At 45.8% G+C, this 17,763-nt stretch overlaps 1 protein-coding gene across 2 annotated transcripts in view; it reads right to left on the minus strand.

Moving 5' to 3' along the window:
- Positions 1 to 17,763, minus strand: part of OSBPL3 (oxysterol binding protein like 3) — a 117,413-nt gene that overhangs the window by 48,157 nt on the left and 51,493 nt on the right. The gene's annotated exons all lie outside the window — the stretch shown is intronic.

The following is a 17,763-nucleotide window of genomic DNA, read 5'->3' on the forward strand; positions in this document are numbered from 1 at the left end:
CTACCACCTCCCGAGGAAGCCTGTTCCACTGAGGAATCGCTCTAATGGTCAGGAAGTTCTTCCTAATGATGAGCCGGAAACTCTTTTGATTTAATTTCAACCCATTGGTTCTGGTCCTACTTTCCGGGGCCACAGAAGACAATTCCACACCATCCTCTTTATGACAGCCCTTCAAGTACTTGAAGATGGTGATCATATCACCTCTCAGCCGCCTCCTCTCCAGGCTAAACACCCCCAGTTCCTTCAACCTTTTCTCATAGAACTTGGTCTCCAGACCCCTCACCATCTTCGTTGCCCTCCTCTGCACCCGTTTCAGGTTGTCTATATCCTTCTTAAAATGTGGTGCCCCAAACCGAACACAATACTCCAGGTGAGGTCTTACCAGAGCAGAGTAAAGTGATACCATCACATCACGTGATCTGGACACTATACTCCTGTTGATGTTCAGCGTATGATCCACTAAGACTCCTAGATGCTTTTCGCACATACTACTGCTAAGACAAGTCTCCCCCATCCTATAACCATGCATTGGATTTTTCCTACCTAAATGCAGAAATTTACATTTATCTCCATTGAAATTCATTTTATTGATTTTAGCCCAGTTTTCCAGCCTGTCAAGGTCATCCTGTATCCTGTTTCTGTCTTCTTCTGTGTTTGCAACCCCTCCCAATTTAGTATCATCTGCAAATTTAATAAGTGTTCCCTCTATTCCTTCATCCAAATCATTGATAAAGATGTTGAACAAAACAGATCCCAGGACAGATCCTTGAGGCACTCCACTTGTCACCCCTCTCCAAGAGGATGAGGAATCATTCACAAGCACTCTTTGGGTGCGGTCTGTCAACCAGTTACAGATCCACCTAACGGTAACAGGATCCAAACCACATTTTACCAACTTGTCAACAAGCATAGTATGTGGAACTTTATCGAAAGCCTTACTGAAATCAAGATAAACGATGTCTACAGCATTCCCCTGATCCAGCAATGTAGTCACTTTCTCAAAAAAAGAGATCAGGTTAGTTTGACATGACTTGTTCTTGAGAAAACCATGCTGGCTCTTAGTAATCATATCCATTCTTTCTAAACGTTCCAGAACCGACTGTTTGACGATTTGTTCTAAAACTTTTCCAGGTATAGACATCAAGCTGACGGGTCGGTAGTTACCCGGATTGTCTTTTGTCCCTTCTTGAAGATGGGGACAACATTCACCCGCCTTCAATCTTCCAACACCTCTCCTGTTCTCCAAGAATTCTTAAAAATAATAGCCAGAGGCTCAGAAATTACATCCGCAAGCTCTTTTAGAACCCTTGGATGCAATTCATCTGGCCCTGAGGACTTAGTTTCATTTAAAGAAACTAGGTGTTTATGTACTACCCCTATGCTGATCCTAGGTTGGAACTTCATACCCTCCTTATATGTTCTGTTTTTGCCATGTTAAGCACCGTTTTCCTCAGAAGAGAAGACTGAGGAAAAGTAGGAATTGAGCAGTTCCGCCCTTTCTTCATTACCTGTTACAATTTCACTTTCTTGCTCTCGCAACAGGCCTACCATGTCCTCCATGGAAAGTAGTAAACTTCTGGCATGTTGTGATTACTAGGTAGGTACAATGAGTGGTCAGACTAGAAATATCTGGATCTGACCCAATGAATAGATTGCTGTAGGTAGAAAGCATCTCAGAAAGATTTCACAGCCTAAACTGAAGGAACATTTCAGAACCTGTGTGTGGAGAATAAGGAAACCTCTTCCACCAATTTGCTGGAAAGCAAAACAACTTTTAAAAGGATATACCACTGTCACTGTGATTAAACCATTCTAATTTATATATTACAATTCTTTTATTATCTATATGATGTATTCCGTTGTCATCGTTTACCACTGAAAATAAAGTACATTTTTATTTATTTAAAACATTTAAATTCTTTATTAGTATATTTAAAACAGATAGATCCTTCATTTCTTGTGATTTTCAAAGCAGCTCATATTGGCAATAAGTTGCAAGAAGAATTACAGCAGCAACAATATACAGACAAAATCATACCAAAGACTTCCCATCACCGCCCTCTCCACAGCTACTTCATGCTCCAAAAACACTCTTGTGGGTTTCCCAAAAAGCAGTGAGTAAAGGGGCCATTCTGGCAAGCCATTCCAAAATACTGGTCCCATAATAGAAAACGCCCCAGTTCTGACAGTCACTGAATGAACTAAGGGAGGACCAGGGCTTTTTTTTAGCTGCAACACACTGGAGCGCCATTCCAGCAGGCATGGACAGCATTCTGGCTGCCTTGGCCAGCATTCCGGCTGCCTTGGCCAGTGTTCCAGCTCAGCCCAGGCAGCCTCCTGACATCTTGCTGGCTGGTGAGGTCAGGGGTCCCAGTTGCGCTTGCACAGCACTCTCCCGACATCCTGCTGGCCAGTGGGGGTTCAGGAGGCCAAGCTGGACTGAGTTGAGGTGAGTTGCTTCCCTCCCCTCCCTCCAGTGAAACTGACTAGAAGCAGCAGCTCTCCCCAGCCCCCTGTGCTGGTCAGTTTTCAATGTAATGGACTAGATGTGGACACCTGCTTCGGGGGGGCTGTAGCTTGCCCCCCCCAAAAAATCTAATTTACACCGAAATTGGAGAGCAGGAAGAGGAGAGTTCGCTGAAGAGTTCGCTGCAAGTTTGGTGTCTCTAGACCACAGGGGCCATTCTACACCTTCCCGAACTAACAAACCACAAGTCATTCAGGAAATTAAAATACATGAACTGAACCACCAAATCGGGCAGCCCAATGAACCAAGAAATGAAATGAACCACCATTTTCACATCCCATGTCCATCCCTAGTCCTAAGCTAACTTTCTTCAGGTTCTTCTCTCTCGATCCTGTGACTTCCTCTAAACTCTCTGCCAGACTACAGGATTCTTTCCCTCAGACTGTTCTGTAACTATCATCCTCATCTCTTGTGCTACAACCAAGGGCACCATCATCTGATACTGATGACCTCTAACCAGGCTGTGTCTGACCTTTTATTGTCTACAATAGGACTTCTCCGGCCAGTTAAGGTTTGCTGTGTCTCAGACGGCTAGCTCATGACTAATCAGAGTGGATAGACTGTCCAGTAACTGACAAATCATTTATGACTAATTTGTATTCCTCTGTCCCATGCAAATCTGAGTTAGATGACTATAAACCCCACAAACGTCAGTAACAGAGCAGCTCTGCCGATACACATATATCCAGAGGCCAATATGCTGTGTAACTCTGAAAACTACTTCTGAAGTAAAGTTATTAGATGTTTGCTTGAAAACACTACCATATGGAACTGCTGTTTACACATGTTGTATATATTTGGTGAACTTCACATATATTTTGTTTCTTCATAGTAAGAAATTTGCTCTCAAAATGTCAATAGCAGAATTTTAGTTCAGTCAAGTCCAGACACAAGGGCATATTTGAAAGCAATCAGTTTGGAAAGAAGGGAACACACATTTCATGAGACCATAAAGACAGTGGATTTATCACAAAAACAGGGATACCAGCTTTGGCAAGTCACAGAGATTGATTCTGAAACTCTAAGGCTAAAGATAAATCCCTTCAGCCACCTGTCTCCTCCTTTTTAAAGTAGTAATTTAATGTTGGAAAGGATTTTATGAAATGAAGTCACATAAATGCTTTCTTTAGAGTACCTGGGGTCAAAGAATTTTAGCCTGAAGGCCAGATCAAGCCCTCTCTGTTTTTTTCTGTTATCAGCCATGTATGAGGATTCCATGAGAGACAGATGGCCTCTCTGAAGGGGGTTTTCTGTGACAAGTTAAAATAGCACAACAAGCATTTCCATAGCAGGAGCAGCTGTGGGCAAGTGAGCAAAAGAAAAGGTGTTATCTATTTGTGTAAGAATGCATGTTTGTAGAGATGAATGAGTACAAATACCTTTGTTCCATTTCTTGTGATACACAATAAAACTATTGCCAGAACTATCATTTTAACTATAGAACTCCTTGTATTTCCAGTCTTAAGTCTTATAGTAAATACATTATAGATTTTAAGAACAAGTAAGGAACAGACAATATCAAAACCTTGTTAGATCTTTGTAGACAAAGAAACAATATTTACCATGTGATGTTATGATCTTCTAGACTTACATTCAAAACTTAATCTACTCATTTAAGTTGGCCTCTTAAAGAAATAGTACTTGTAAAAAATTATTAATTCATTAAGTAATATTTGTGACAAATACAAGGAATGGTCATGGGGTCGACAGCAATAAAAACTGATATATTTTAAGAAAGGACATTTTGAAGAAAACCTTCTCTCTCATCATGGAAATTCATTTTGTAGAAAATTAAATTTCAGTGCAGACAGACAATATATTTGACACCTGGCAACGAGATATTCAAGAACCATCTTTGAGATGACTGCCACTTTGAACATGGAATAAATGTGTTCCCATATCCATGTTCTGCTGAACTCACATCAATTTTGGTATAACTAGGATTTTTTCTTGTAGAAAAAGCTCAGCAGGAACTCATTTGCATATTAGGCCACACTCCCTGACATTATCATTGTTTCACACAGGGCTTTTTTGTAGAAAAGGCCCAGAAGGAACTTATTTGCATATTAGGTCATACCCCCTAAAACCAAGTCAGCAGGAACTGTGTTCCTGCTCCAAAAAAGCCTTGGGTATAACAAAAGCAACAAACACACACCTCAGCTCAGAGTTAAGTCTCTACATTAGAAATTCTACAGTAAATTTCCATAACAGACTTTAATCACAATATAATGTTTAAACAAGACCTCCACATCAGCTATTATAGCAAATAAACTAGTAGACAGGTGTCACAACTTCCCTCTTAAAGTATGTAATGCTGCTACCAGGAATTTAATTCCAAACACTTTATTTAATGTTCTCAACTGAATTGTGTCCAAGTTTTAAGGCTTTTTCATTAGACTATGCGGCCCTGAGGATGAGACTCTTATAATTTAATATCTTGAGACCCCAGATTAATAGAAAACAAAATAAAACTTTATTTGTACAATACACATATTGGTTTCGAGATGTTTATAGCTTAATTCTTCAGTGAATAATAATAACTTCTGACTGAGGTGTCACTCTTTCACTTCACATACTCCTTACTCTCAAATTCTCCTCTCTCCCCCTAACTCATTCTGACAGGTTCTGTCTCTCATGCTCCTACAATACTCTGACAAAATTAGGATTTGGCTCTCTATGTAGCCCCTAATTTTGAGCAGACTTTGGAGGATGGTGGAAGACAGGAGGGCCTGGCGTGACTTTGTCCACAGGGTCACAAAGAGTCAGATTCAACTGTGTGGCTAAACAACAACTAGCCCCTAATATGTCCTCTAAAGTATTCTATTTTCTTCTCTAGAATCTTAATGCCTTTCACAGAACTAGTATGGGATTCTAATCAGAAGACTGCTTCTATGGTTTCCAGGTCTGTGTTGGAAAATACCTGGAGACTTTGGGGAGACGGCGGGGTTTGGGGAGGGGCTTCAGCATGGTATAGTGCCATGGAGTCCACCCTCCAAAGCAGCCATTTTCTCCAGGGGAGCTGATCTCTGCCAGCTGGAGATTAGTTGTAAAAGCAGGAGATCTCCAGGCCCCATCTGGAGGCTGGCAAACCTGCTTCTCAGACTCAGTAGACTTTTTACTGACCATGACTGACTATTAACTACTGTCACTCTGCTGAGAGTTAACTGCTGACTGACTTCTCTCTCTCCCTTTCTCCACACATACTTCTTAGCTCCACCCATACTCTCTCAATCACCAACCAATCACCTCACTCACTCCCCCTCTTTCACCCAGCTTTCTCTACTGAAACTTACCAACAATTAAAGCAACACACATATATAAATTCAAATCATTACAACAGGTCATAAATTTATTTATTTAGCACAGATTTGGGAAGGCTTGCCAATGATGTATATTTTCACCAGTTTTGAAGTATTTTAGTATTTTCACTTGTGCTAGATATGTTGTGTATTCTTAAAATATCAACTAATAAAACTGGATTATTGCATTTCATTTACACTTTCTCACTTTGAAAAGCTAGAACAAACAGAAGATTAAGTTAATGCTTAAATTTACCTATGCTAAAATTAACATTAAAAGGGTAGCAGGAAACCACCCTCTCTCATCAACTCTTCTAGTAATAGTGTTCTTCTGCTCTTTTCTTCCCCATTTGACACTTCTATTATTGCACATTGTATTTGGCATCTACATCTACACAAGAAATATGCAATCCTATTCACACTGAACTTCTAAGAAAAAAAATCACTTAAAAGAAAGCCATCAGGAAAACATTTCCATTTACACTCACACTAAAAGTGTTGCACACCAAAATCTAATATTTTCACATATGGCAATACCTTTGATCTTCAAAATTTGCCTTTGAGAAGTTGGGTCCAGGTTCCAAATTAGGGTTGTCAATCCCTAGGTGGGGGCAGGGGATCCCCCGGTTTGGAGATCCTCCCCCCACTTCAGGGTCGTCAGAAAGCGGGGGAAAGGGAGGGAAATGTCTGCTGGGAACTCTATTATTCCCTATGGAGATTTATTCCCATAGAAAATCATGGAGAATTGATCTGTGGGTATCTGGGGCTCTGGGGGAGGGGGCTGTTTTTGGGGGTATAGGCACTAAAATTTCAGTATAGCATCTAGTGTTTCTCCCCAAAATACCCCCCAAGTTTCAAAAAGATGGGACCAGCGGGTCCAATTCTATGAGCCCCAAAAGAAGGTGCCCCTATTCTTCATTATTTCCTATGGGAGGAAGGAATTGAAAAGGTGTGCCATCCCTTTAAATGTGATGGCCAGAACTCCTTTTGGAGTTCAATTATGCTTGTCACAGCCTTGATCTTGGCTCCACCCCCAAAGTCCCCAGATATTTCTTGAATTGGACTTGGCAACCCTATTCCAAATGGTTAAGTTTATCATTCACTTATACACATGCGCACACAAGTGCACACACAAGCTAGGGTTAGGACAGCCTCTCCATAAATATCAACGATGTATTGTTCTGTAACTAGAACCCCAGTTTGTTCAGATAAGAATTATTACTGTTCAGTAGAAACAAATTCACATTATTTAAGCACTCGTTTCACTGAGGCACCCCAGCCTATCTTAACTGACCAGCCACATACAGTTTAAAATATGTACAAGAAACAAAACTGGATTTATAGAAAGATCAGGCACAGGAAACTGATTAGCCTCTTTCTGGAGTGGTAGGGGAAGAAGATTTGTAGGTTTTCACTGGCTGTTTCCAAGACTAGAAATACAGGCAGTGAGTCTCCAACACTCTCCCCTTTGAAGAATACAAATGACACAAAGGTTGCAGTGAACTCCCCACATCTCATGGAGGAAATAAACCAAGCAAGTTGCTCTTCTCTTTTATTTTGCACATTTTAATATTCCCAGCTGGAATGATCTGTCATTCTTTCTTTGAGGGCACCTTCCCATTTTGCACTGTATATTCTGGTACAGATAACACCACTACAAAGCCCATAGGCATCAAACATTCACTTAGAATGAATCACTGATAATAAATTACTGCTTTACTGAGTAAAAAAAACAGAAGGACTGATACCAACAAAAATGGCAATATAAATGCATGTGCACTATCTATTAAAGTGATGGCATAAGTATGGCATAAGTAAGTACCTGGGGAAATGAAAAGTGAGATTTAGCTCAGAGAAATTAGTTAATGCTGTTTAGAGGAACATTGATTTTCTTCTTTGAATATTTGCTGTGGGAGAAGAGAACAAACATGGAATGCAATATATGAGCTTTGTGGATTCTGAAAGTTCATATTTCATCAGGTTTCCTACCAGGAAGACATTTAATTAAACTATTAATATCTAATTAAAATGAGAATTCTTTGCAGAGTCCAACATTATGCCTGTCAAATGGAGCATTATCAGTCATCAGAGACAAAATAGATAGAGGTCTAAAATATTCAGGTGGAACGTTACAAAGGTGAATCTGTCTTCTGCTCTTTAAAGGTAGTGATGCCCTGAACATTAGTGTTATATTATCTCATCTAGGATTCCATCCCTCCAAGTGAAAACAGTTGGGTGTTCAGCTGCAAGTTGGCACTTAGAAATCAGTGGAAATAACCAAATAAGCCATAACTACATCCACAATGTACTACCTCCAGGGCTTTTTTTGAGCAGGAACACACAGGAACGCAGTTTCAGCTGGCTTGGTGACAGGGCGTGTGTGCCTAATATGCCAATGAGTTTCTGCTGGGCTTTTTGTACAAAGAAAGCCCTGCCTACATCTGTTACAAAAATTCACTTCATAGTTAAGAGAATTTTAACTTCATAGTTAAGAGAATCTAGCAGTTTAATTGACTTTCCATTCTCCAACAAATAGTGCTGAAAGACTAAAGAAATATAGGGCTGGCTCCAGGTTTGGGGAGGAACTGGTTCAAGATGGCCTCCAGTTACCCTTCCCACTGCATATCCCACCTTTGCCTTGTCTACCTCCACTTCAATCTGCTTTTCTTATAGAAACCCAGCCTACCTTCCTCTCTGTGTTTGGTGTTGGTATGACTAAAGCGAGCCAGTAAAAATCACTGCTCTATATCCTGTCCAATGTTTCTTTCAAGAAATTAGAGACTGCCCTGTTGAGAGGGCTTTTTGGTGATCTTCAATTTCCAGATAGAAGTAAGGTGCAGGCAGCTCCAACCTTTTGTACTCTTTCATGCCCTGCCAGCACCAATTGGATATAATGGAAACTGAAGCAATCATGCTCTACTTTCTCCTCCAGGCACCCCTTTCATTAGGAAAGGGGAAACTACCTGCAGGACCTCTGTGGCATCAATGGTCTGGGATGATCTCCAATGTCTTGTGGTCTAGCATGTCTGGTCTATGGAGGGCCCTGTGCCAGGCAATAGGCCTTGGCATGTGCCTCACTGTGTGTACCCTACTATGGACTGCATTATACTTCAAGAATCAAGGTATCCCTAATTCAAAATACTCAAAACTTTTTATACACGCATCAACGAGGCTTAGAAATGAGGACCTCTTCAAAATGGTAAAATGAGGTTTCACTGACACTGTTCTTCAGCAGCTGATTACTTTCAGTTTAAATTTCTACCTTGGAGGTAGGTCATATGAATATTTATTTACTTACAAAATTCACATCCTGCCCTTCTACCCTTACACGGGCCAGCCAGGTAGCTAACAATTTAAAATCCTACATGATAAAAATCACATTTCAAAACTATTAAAAACCGTCCTTTTCCACCTGGCATATTAAGATGGAACCATCACAGCAATAAGCTATGTTTACATGTATATTAAGAATGTAGCACCATTAATTTATACTGTAATTTAAATTTTAATTTAATCGCTGGTTTAAGAAATGTATTTTAATGGTTATGTTGTATTTATTGTTACATCATGGTGTGACCCACCATGTCCTGTAAGCCGCCCTGAGCCTGCTTCGGTGGGGAGGGCGGGGTATAAATAAAAATTTATTATTATTATTAAAAACAAGCCTTCCTCCCCGCATGTCATGCTCCAGGTTCTCTTCATGCCATGTTCTTATCTGGTGTACAGTCATTATTTTGATCAGTAACTTGAAGAAAGCTCATCTCCCTGTACAAAGGCAACAGCATTATGCAGCAGAAGAAGAAATGAAAGAACAGGGACAGGTTTCTTACCTGTAACTGGTGATCTTCAAGTGGTCATCTGTGCAATCACACATATGGGTAATCCGCAGGATTGGTCCCAACCTCGGAGAATTCAAAGCAATCTTGATCGCAGATCTGGCGCGCCTCCCACTCGTCCTGGGGAGGAGGCAGGCACTGCGCATGCCTGGACGAGGGGGAGGCGCTTAGCCACTCAGTTTCTTCCCGCCGCCGGATAGGTGGAAACGAATGTGCTAGATGAGCGTCCAGCAGCGGGGAAGGCTGGGTGGGTCTGTGTGATTGCACAGATGACCACTCGAAGATCACAGTTACAGGTAAGAAACCTGTCCATCTTCTTCGTGGTCTCTGTGCATTCACACATATGGGTGATTAGCGAGCTATTTCTTCGGAGGTGGGTGCTGGATCTGTAAGAATATGCATGGTTAGGACAAAAACGTAAAGAGTATAGTACTCACGGTGGTTAGTCGAAGATGGAGCGCAGCACTGCTTGTCCGAAGGAGGCATCACGCCGGGCACGGACGTCAAGAGCGTAGTGCGAGGCGAAGGTAGATGTAGAGGACCAGACGGCTGCAGCGCAGATGTCCTCTATAGGGATGCCCCTCATGAAGGCTGACGAGGTAGCCACGGCTCTGGTCGAGTGGGCTCGTATGTGTTGAGGAACTGGCTGTTTCGCCAGTTGGTAGCAGAGTTCAATAGCGGCAACGAGCCACTTGGAAAGTCTCTGAGTAGATATTTTGCTGCCCTTGTTGTGGGCGGCGTACGCGACAAAGAGTCTAGGGTCTCTACGGAATTGGCGGGTTCTGTCTATGTAAAAGGCTAGGGCCCTACGTGCGTCCAGGTTATGGAGCGCCCTTTGCCCTGCATCCGTGGGGTGCTGAAAGAAGGCTGGTATGGTTGATTGTCTTCCCAGATGAAAGGGAGAGACGACCTTTGGCAGGAATGTCGGGTCGGGTCTGAGGACCACCGTGCTATTGTGAAAGATCGTATATGGTGGGTCCGCCCTGAGTGCACAGATGTCGCTGGCCCTCTTGCCTGTGGTGAGAGCCATGAGTAAGGCTGTCTTCCATGACAGCAGGTGTAGTGGAATAGAAGCCATGGGCTCAAAAGGTGGTTTCATGAGCTGGCTTAGGACGAGAGAGAGGCTCCAGGTAGGAAGAATTTGTTTGACTGGTGGGTGTAGGCGAATGATGCCCTTGAGGAAGGCTCTGGTAGCATGGTGAGAGAAGACAGTCGTGCCCCCAATGCGGGGGTGGAAGGCTGAGATGGCTGCCAGGTGTACCTTCAGTGAAGAGTATGAGAGCCCCGCCCTGGAGAGCGTTAGGGTATAGGTTAGCACCTGGGATATGGTGGCGCAGCTGGGGTCGAAGTTATGCTGTGAGGCATAGTGAGAGAAACGCTTCCACTTAAGTAGATAGGATTTTCTAGTGGATGGCTTTCTGGAATTCACTAGGACCTGGCGGACCTCAGGGGGAAACTCTAGAAACTGATCCTCCAAGCTGTCAATTTGAGTGATGCTGGGTTGTGATGCAGGACCTTGCCGTCCTGTTGGAAGAGGAGGTCCTGCGCTTGAGGAAGTAGGAGGAATGTATTGTTGGACAGAAGCAGCAAGGTTGTAAACCATGGCTGGCGGGGCCACCATGGGGTTATTAGGATGCAATTCGTGCGGTCTACTTGAATTTTCTGTAGAACTCTGGTGATAAGTGGAACGGGGGGAAAGAGGTAGTGGAGTGCTCCCTTCCACGTTTGGAGGAAGGCGTCCCCCTTGGAGAGATGAGACGGAGGACCCCTCATGTAGAAGTGGATGCATTGGGCATTTGATGGTGAAGCAAATACATCTACTTTCGGGGTCCCGAAGATGCTGAAGATCTGTCGGATGTATTTGCTGTTGATGGACCACTCGTGGTTGTTGGTCGAGTGGCGGCTCAGGGCATCTGCCTGGGTGTTTTCGGTTCCTGGTAGGTGAACAGCCGTGAGGAAGATGCCCTGGCTTATGCTCCAGTGCCACAACGCCAGGGCCCTCTTGCAGAGTCTGATGGAGGCGGTGCCTCCCTGTCTGTTGATGTAGAAGACCGTGGCGATGTTGTCGGAGGTGACCTGGACGTGCTGGTTCCTCAGCGATGGGAGGAAGGACCGTAAGGCCTTGTGCACTGCGAGGAGCTCTAGGCAGTTTATGTGGAGAGAGCGTTCGTGGTCTGACCACTGGCCCTGTACTGTGAGGGTTCCCAAGTGGGCTCCCCATCCCCACTTGGAGGCGTCTGTGGTGACAATCACCGAGGGGGGTGCCTGTTTGAACGGCATGCCCTTGCGGAGGTGACGTTCCATTGTCCACCACTTGAGGGATGTTATGATGTGTGGCGGTAGGGTGAGTAGCGTGGACTGGTGCTGTGTGTGCGGATGGAAGGTCCTGACGAACCACATCTGCAGGGGTCGCATGTGCAGCTTCGCGAAGCACAAAACTGCGGTGGTTGCTGCCATGAGGCCTAACATTCTCTGGAATGTGAGGGCTGTTTGCGATCGCTGGGCGATGATGGTGGTGGCCAGAGCCTGTATACTGAGTACTCTGTCTTGAGGTAGGGAGGCCGTTTGAGAGACTGTGGAGATGTCTGCTCCTATAAACTGGATTCGCTGGGTAGGAGCCAGTTTGGACTTTGATAGGTTGACTTGGAGGCCTAGGGTGGCCAGGAGAGAGAGGGTAGCGGAGACGTCCAGTTGCAGCTGTTCCTTCGAGTGTGCGACGATCAGCCAGTCGTCTATGTACGGGTAAATTGATATGTGTTGCTGACGTAGTGTGGCTGCTACCACTGCCATACACTTGGTGAAAACCCTCGGGGCTGTGGATAGGCCGAACGGGAGGGAGCAGAACTGGAAGTGCTGTTCCCCGATGGCGAACCTGAGAAACCTTCTGTGACGATGATTGATTGTGATGTGGAAATAGGCATCCTGAAGGTCTATGGACGCCATCCATGCTTGTTCTGGGATGAGCGGGAGGATTGCCTGGAGTGTGATCATACGGAATCTCTTGTAGGTTATGTGCAGGTTGAGTTTGCAGAGGTCGAGGATGGGGCGGAGTCCACCGTCCTTCTTTGGCACCAGGAAGTAGCGGGAATAAAATCCGGTGCGATGGTATTGAGGTGGAACTGGTTCTATCGCGCCTTTGTCCAGCAGAGACGCGATTTCCGCTTGCAGGGGAGTGGACGGAGGTGTGGTGAGGAATCTGTGGTGTTTCGGAGTGGATGCGAATTCTATTAGGTAGCCCCTTTGAATGATGGCGAGGACCCAGGAGTCCGAAGTGATGTCTCTCCAGGCAGGGTAGAACGGTTGCAGACGAGTGTGTGTGGAAGGCTGCGGCTGATGGGGGGAAACTGGACGGCTCGGGGCAGGGTGGTCAAAGAGACGGTTTGGAGGTAGCTGCAGGTTTCTTGGCTGTTTGAGGGCGTCGGTGCTGAAAGGAGGGTTTAGATTGTGGTGGTTTGCGTCGCCATGACTCCTGTTGTCTCGGGGACCTGGTTCCCTTATAATGGCTGGGCCTCCAGTTCCTGTGCTTGCCGAATTGGGCTGGATGTTGCGAGACTCCCAGTCGTTTCGCCCTCTTCCTGCCGTCGTCTACTGATGTGAGAATGTCATCCGTAGTTGCATTGAATAAGCCAAGGCCATCGAAGGGCAAATCCTCAACCTTGTACTTGATGTCAGGTTGGAGGGACGAGGATCTAAGCCACGCGTGTCTGCGAAGGGCTATGGCTGAGGCCAAGGTTTTGGAGGAACACTGTGCAGCGTGACGAGCAGTGTTGATCTGCTGTTTGCTTACTCTGGCTAGCTCCTGCAAGGCATTGGTCGCTGATTTCTGGGATGCCTCAGGTAGAGATGGGATCAGTGTGTTAAGGAAGGTGGTCAAGTTGTAGGCGTATGCTGAGAAGCATGCCATGTAATTATGTATCTTAGTCGTGGCCGTTGTGAGGGAGTATATCTTCCTCCCGATGGTGTCGAGCTTTTTGCCTTCCCGTTCTGGGGGCACTGGGTGCCTGGTTTGTTTGGACTTCGACGAGGAATGGACAATGATCGAGTTCGGAGCCGGGTGTGTGAATAGAAACTTCGAGTCCGGTGCATGTATCTTATAAAGGGCTTCAACCCTTTTGGATGTTGGCGGTACCGATGCCGGTTTGTCCCATGCTTCCTTAAGCGTTTCCAGAAGGACAGGGAGCATGGGGAGAGAAGAACTTGATGGCAGATCCGCATGAACTAGGTCGAATACGACGTCCGAAACTCTGGGCGCGTCGGTGTTGAGCTTCAGGTTCAGTGAGTTCGCCATATTCGAGACAAGGTCGAGGTATGACTTTGGGCCCTCTGACGGCGATAGTTCCGCTGGCTTTGCTATGTCGGAGTCAGGAGACTGTAAGTCCGAGCCCGAAGAGTGGTCGGAGTCGGAGAGTTCCTGCTCGGAGTCGTCCTCGGTTTCTTGGTGCGGGTCAGGCTGGAGTTGGAGGGGTGCTGGCTGTTTGTCAGGAACAGTGCGCACGGATCCGAGTGGTGAAGGGAGTTTCGGTTCGGCGCTACGACGCGTGGGGTCGTCACGATGCCGAAGCGATGTGTCCAAATCAGGGTGATGTCTGCGTGGAGACGCATCTCGGTAACGGGTTCGGTCTGGTCTGTCCATGCGGTCCCGGTACCGAGGAGAGTCATGATAGGTGCAGTAGTGACGGTCTCTCGGGTCTGTGCGGTAGACCTCGTAGGACGGAGATCGTCGGCGTCGCCTTCGGTCCCGAGGGGACGGGGACCTGGATCTCGACGGGGAGTAATAATAGTATCTCTCCCTGCGGCGGCTGTGTGACCGTCGGCGACTGCGGGATCTTGGTCTGGTTGGAAGGACTCTAGGGGTCGAAGGCTCTCGGGTCAGAGCGTGGGCGTCCAGCGGCTGTGAGAGGTCCACGAATTTACGAGGGTCGAGAGGACGGTGACTGCTGACGGATATAGGAGAGTGGGTCTCCAGTATCTGGTCCGGTGGAGAGTTCGATATCGATGGGGACTTAGATGAGATGCGCACGATTTCTAACGGTGTGACAGACGGTGTTGCCATCGACTTCGATGTCGGAGTTTTCGGGATCGAGCCCGAGCCATGTGCGGTCAGGTTCGATGCCTTCTGTTTAGTTGCGGTCGAGCTCGTGGTCGGATTCGAACCCGAGTGTTGTCCGGTTTGATCTGATGGCCGGGTCTTAGGCTTCTTAGAGCTTAGATTGCCCGTCGGGTCCGCGTGGGCAGAATCGGAGCGGCGGCGCTTTCTGGTGTCATCCGACTTTTTGGTGTGCTTGCCAGACTTGGGCTTGCAGGGACCTTGAGTCGTAGAAGCTGCCGACTGCGTCTCTCCCGCGAGAAGTGGGGAAGATGGCGCGAGTTGTTGTTGTTCGCCATGCGGCGTGGTCGGTCGGAGGGAGGTCTCCATAAGATGGCTCCTGAGCCTCGCGGCACGATTTTTGCGGGCCTGTTTGCCAAACTGGCTGCAGTGCACGCAGGAGTCCGTACGGTGAGCTTCTCCGAGGCAAAAAAGGCAAAGAGAGTGACCGTCGGACGAAGGGATTTTGGAAGCGCAGCGGGTGCAACGTTTAAAAGTTATTTTGTCCCTTCCTTCCATCCGCCCGGGGGGGGGGGGAGGGAGAAGTCCGGAAAGATAGTAGAAGAGAAGTCTTTTTTTTTTTTTTTTTTTTTACGATACCAAGGAGAAGGTGAAGATTGAAGCGAAGAATTGAAGCGAAGAGAAGGTGAACGTTGAAGATTGCAATGAAGCGTTGGAGATCAGCGAGGAAGGTGCGATCCGGTCGGCGGTAAGGAAGAAACTGAGTGGCTAAGCGCCTCCCCCTCGTCCAGGCATGCGCAGTGCCTGCCTCCTCCCCAGGACGAGTGGGAGGCGCGCCAGATCTGCGATCAAGATTGCTTTGAATTCTCCGAGGTTGGGACCAATCCTGCGGATTACCCATATGTGTGAATGCACAGAGACCACGAAGAAGATTGTTGAGTTTCTACAATAACTAAAACATCCAGCTGTTAGGTACTGACTGATATATGAAACCTCGGATTATCTTAGTAGCTATTGGATACATTAAAAAAAATTTAGCAGAACTGTGTTGACTGTTGGGACAAAAGTAGTTCTTTGGAGAAGGATTTTTTCTTACAAACTACTCCTTTAAGAAGATGATGATGATATTGGATTTATATCCCACCCTATACTCTGAATCTCGGTCTCAGAGCGGTCACAATCTCCTTTACCTTCCACCCCCCCACAACAAACACCCTGTGAGGCGGGTGGGGCTGAGAGAGCTCTTGCAGCAGCTGCCCTTTCAAGGACAACTCCTGCAATAGCTATGGCTAACTCAAGGCCATTCCAGCAGGTGCAAGTGGAGGAGCGGGGAATCAAACCTGGTTCTCCCAGATGACAATCCGCACACTTAACCACTACACCAAACTGGCTCTCTTTAGGTTTTTTAAGTAATTACTACCTAAGTGAATCATGCATTTAAAAAACCCTAAATTGACTAGTCAGGCCTGCAGGAAAAAAATATTGTGGTGTGGGAGTCTAATAGTGCAGGAAATCACTACAGAGCAGCCTAAATGTAAATACATGTAGTTACCTCTTTTCACACTTCTTTGCTTGTATTCTGTACCAACACAATATTATAAAGTGTACAAATGAAAGCCTATCAGTTGTCCCAGGGCCTTTGCACTTATTGGCCAGAATACTGGAGGGTGGGAGCAAGTTTACATATTTGGGGATTATTGGATAGACCAGGGGTGGCCAACGGTAACTCTCCAGATGTTTTTTGCCTACAACTCCCATCAGCCCCAGCCATTGGCCATGCTGGCTGGGGCTGATGGGAGTTGTAGGCAAAAAACATCTGGAGAGCTACCGTTGGCCACCCCTGGGGTAGACTACTGCCACCTCACTGACAAAAAGATACAAAACTCTGAAAGGCTTTTCTTTATCTATCCCTAAAGAAAAAAGCTGAAAAGCCTTTGGGGGTGGGGAGCAAGTTGCCAATTCAAAGATGACAGCTATAATATCCCTGAGTGGGCCAAGTCAAAAGGCCACCAGCTGCTTGGGACCAGATAATAGGTAAGACCTACGGCTGCTAGAGCATCAACCTTTTAAAAAACCCTGGAAAAAAATCTAACTTCTATCCCCTTCTGTCTTCTTTTATCCAACAGTTATATAAATATAACTACAATATAGAATGAACATGATCAAACAACAAAAAGGCCACACTGAGAATTACAGGACGTGGTATCATGGACCACCCTACATTAGCATGGGGAGAGGAGTCCTCAGAGCAGGAGGACAACTTGTCCCCAGTCCCACCTTGGCAGACCGCCCCTCCCCCAGTGACATGGACTTTTCAATGCCTCTCTGAAAGGGACCCTGAATGAGTACAGCCCTCATACCTGGAGACCCCCCACAAGTACCCCAGGAGCAGAGGAGGCAAAGGGCTAGTCCAAGGCCTCCCATCTGCTGAAGAAATTTTAGGAGAAACAGATGAGTCACAACAGGATCTGGGCCCCAGTACTCCTCATGAGTAGGGAAGCTGACTGAACTTGTGAGAAGCCTAACACAGAACCCAGGAACTCCTGTAGGGAAACTCATTGCAAAAGGCTGCAGCCAGTGTGGGATCAACTTGTCTGTAGCCCTGCTGATGATCCTACCAGTTGCCTGCCTGCTTTAGTTCCTGGAACCTTGCTGTCTGACCTTGGACTACTTTTGGACTATGATTATGTACTGTGCTACTGAACCTTGGGCTTTAACTTTGGTCTGCAGCCCTAGAACCCTTGCTTATAGACCTGTCATGGCCTGGAACTTGCCTCCAACCTGCTGAGCAGGACACCAGCATGTTCAAATGCCATGTGGGAGGAGACCTGAAGTATGGAGGGGAACTGTGAAAGACTGAATAATCTATTACATTCAGCAGCAGTTGTGTGACAGAAGAAATATAATATTTATTGGCTCCCTCTGCAGGAATTGTTCTACAGTTCTATGAACTTGTATTAGATCCTCTCTAATACTTACTAGATGTATAGGAGATAATCGTAAATGAATAGTACACAGAGTCCAGAATGCAGTTTTAGAGAAGGGCATGAAAAT

The sequence above is a fragment of the Heteronotia binoei genome, chromosome 10 (genome assembly GCF_032191835.1).
Source record: "Heteronotia binoei isolate CCM8104 ecotype False Entrance Well chromosome 10, APGP_CSIRO_Hbin_v1, whole genome shotgun sequence".
Classification (NCBI taxonomy): Eukaryota; Metazoa; Chordata; class Lepidosauria; order Squamata; family Gekkonidae; genus Heteronotia; species Heteronotia binoei.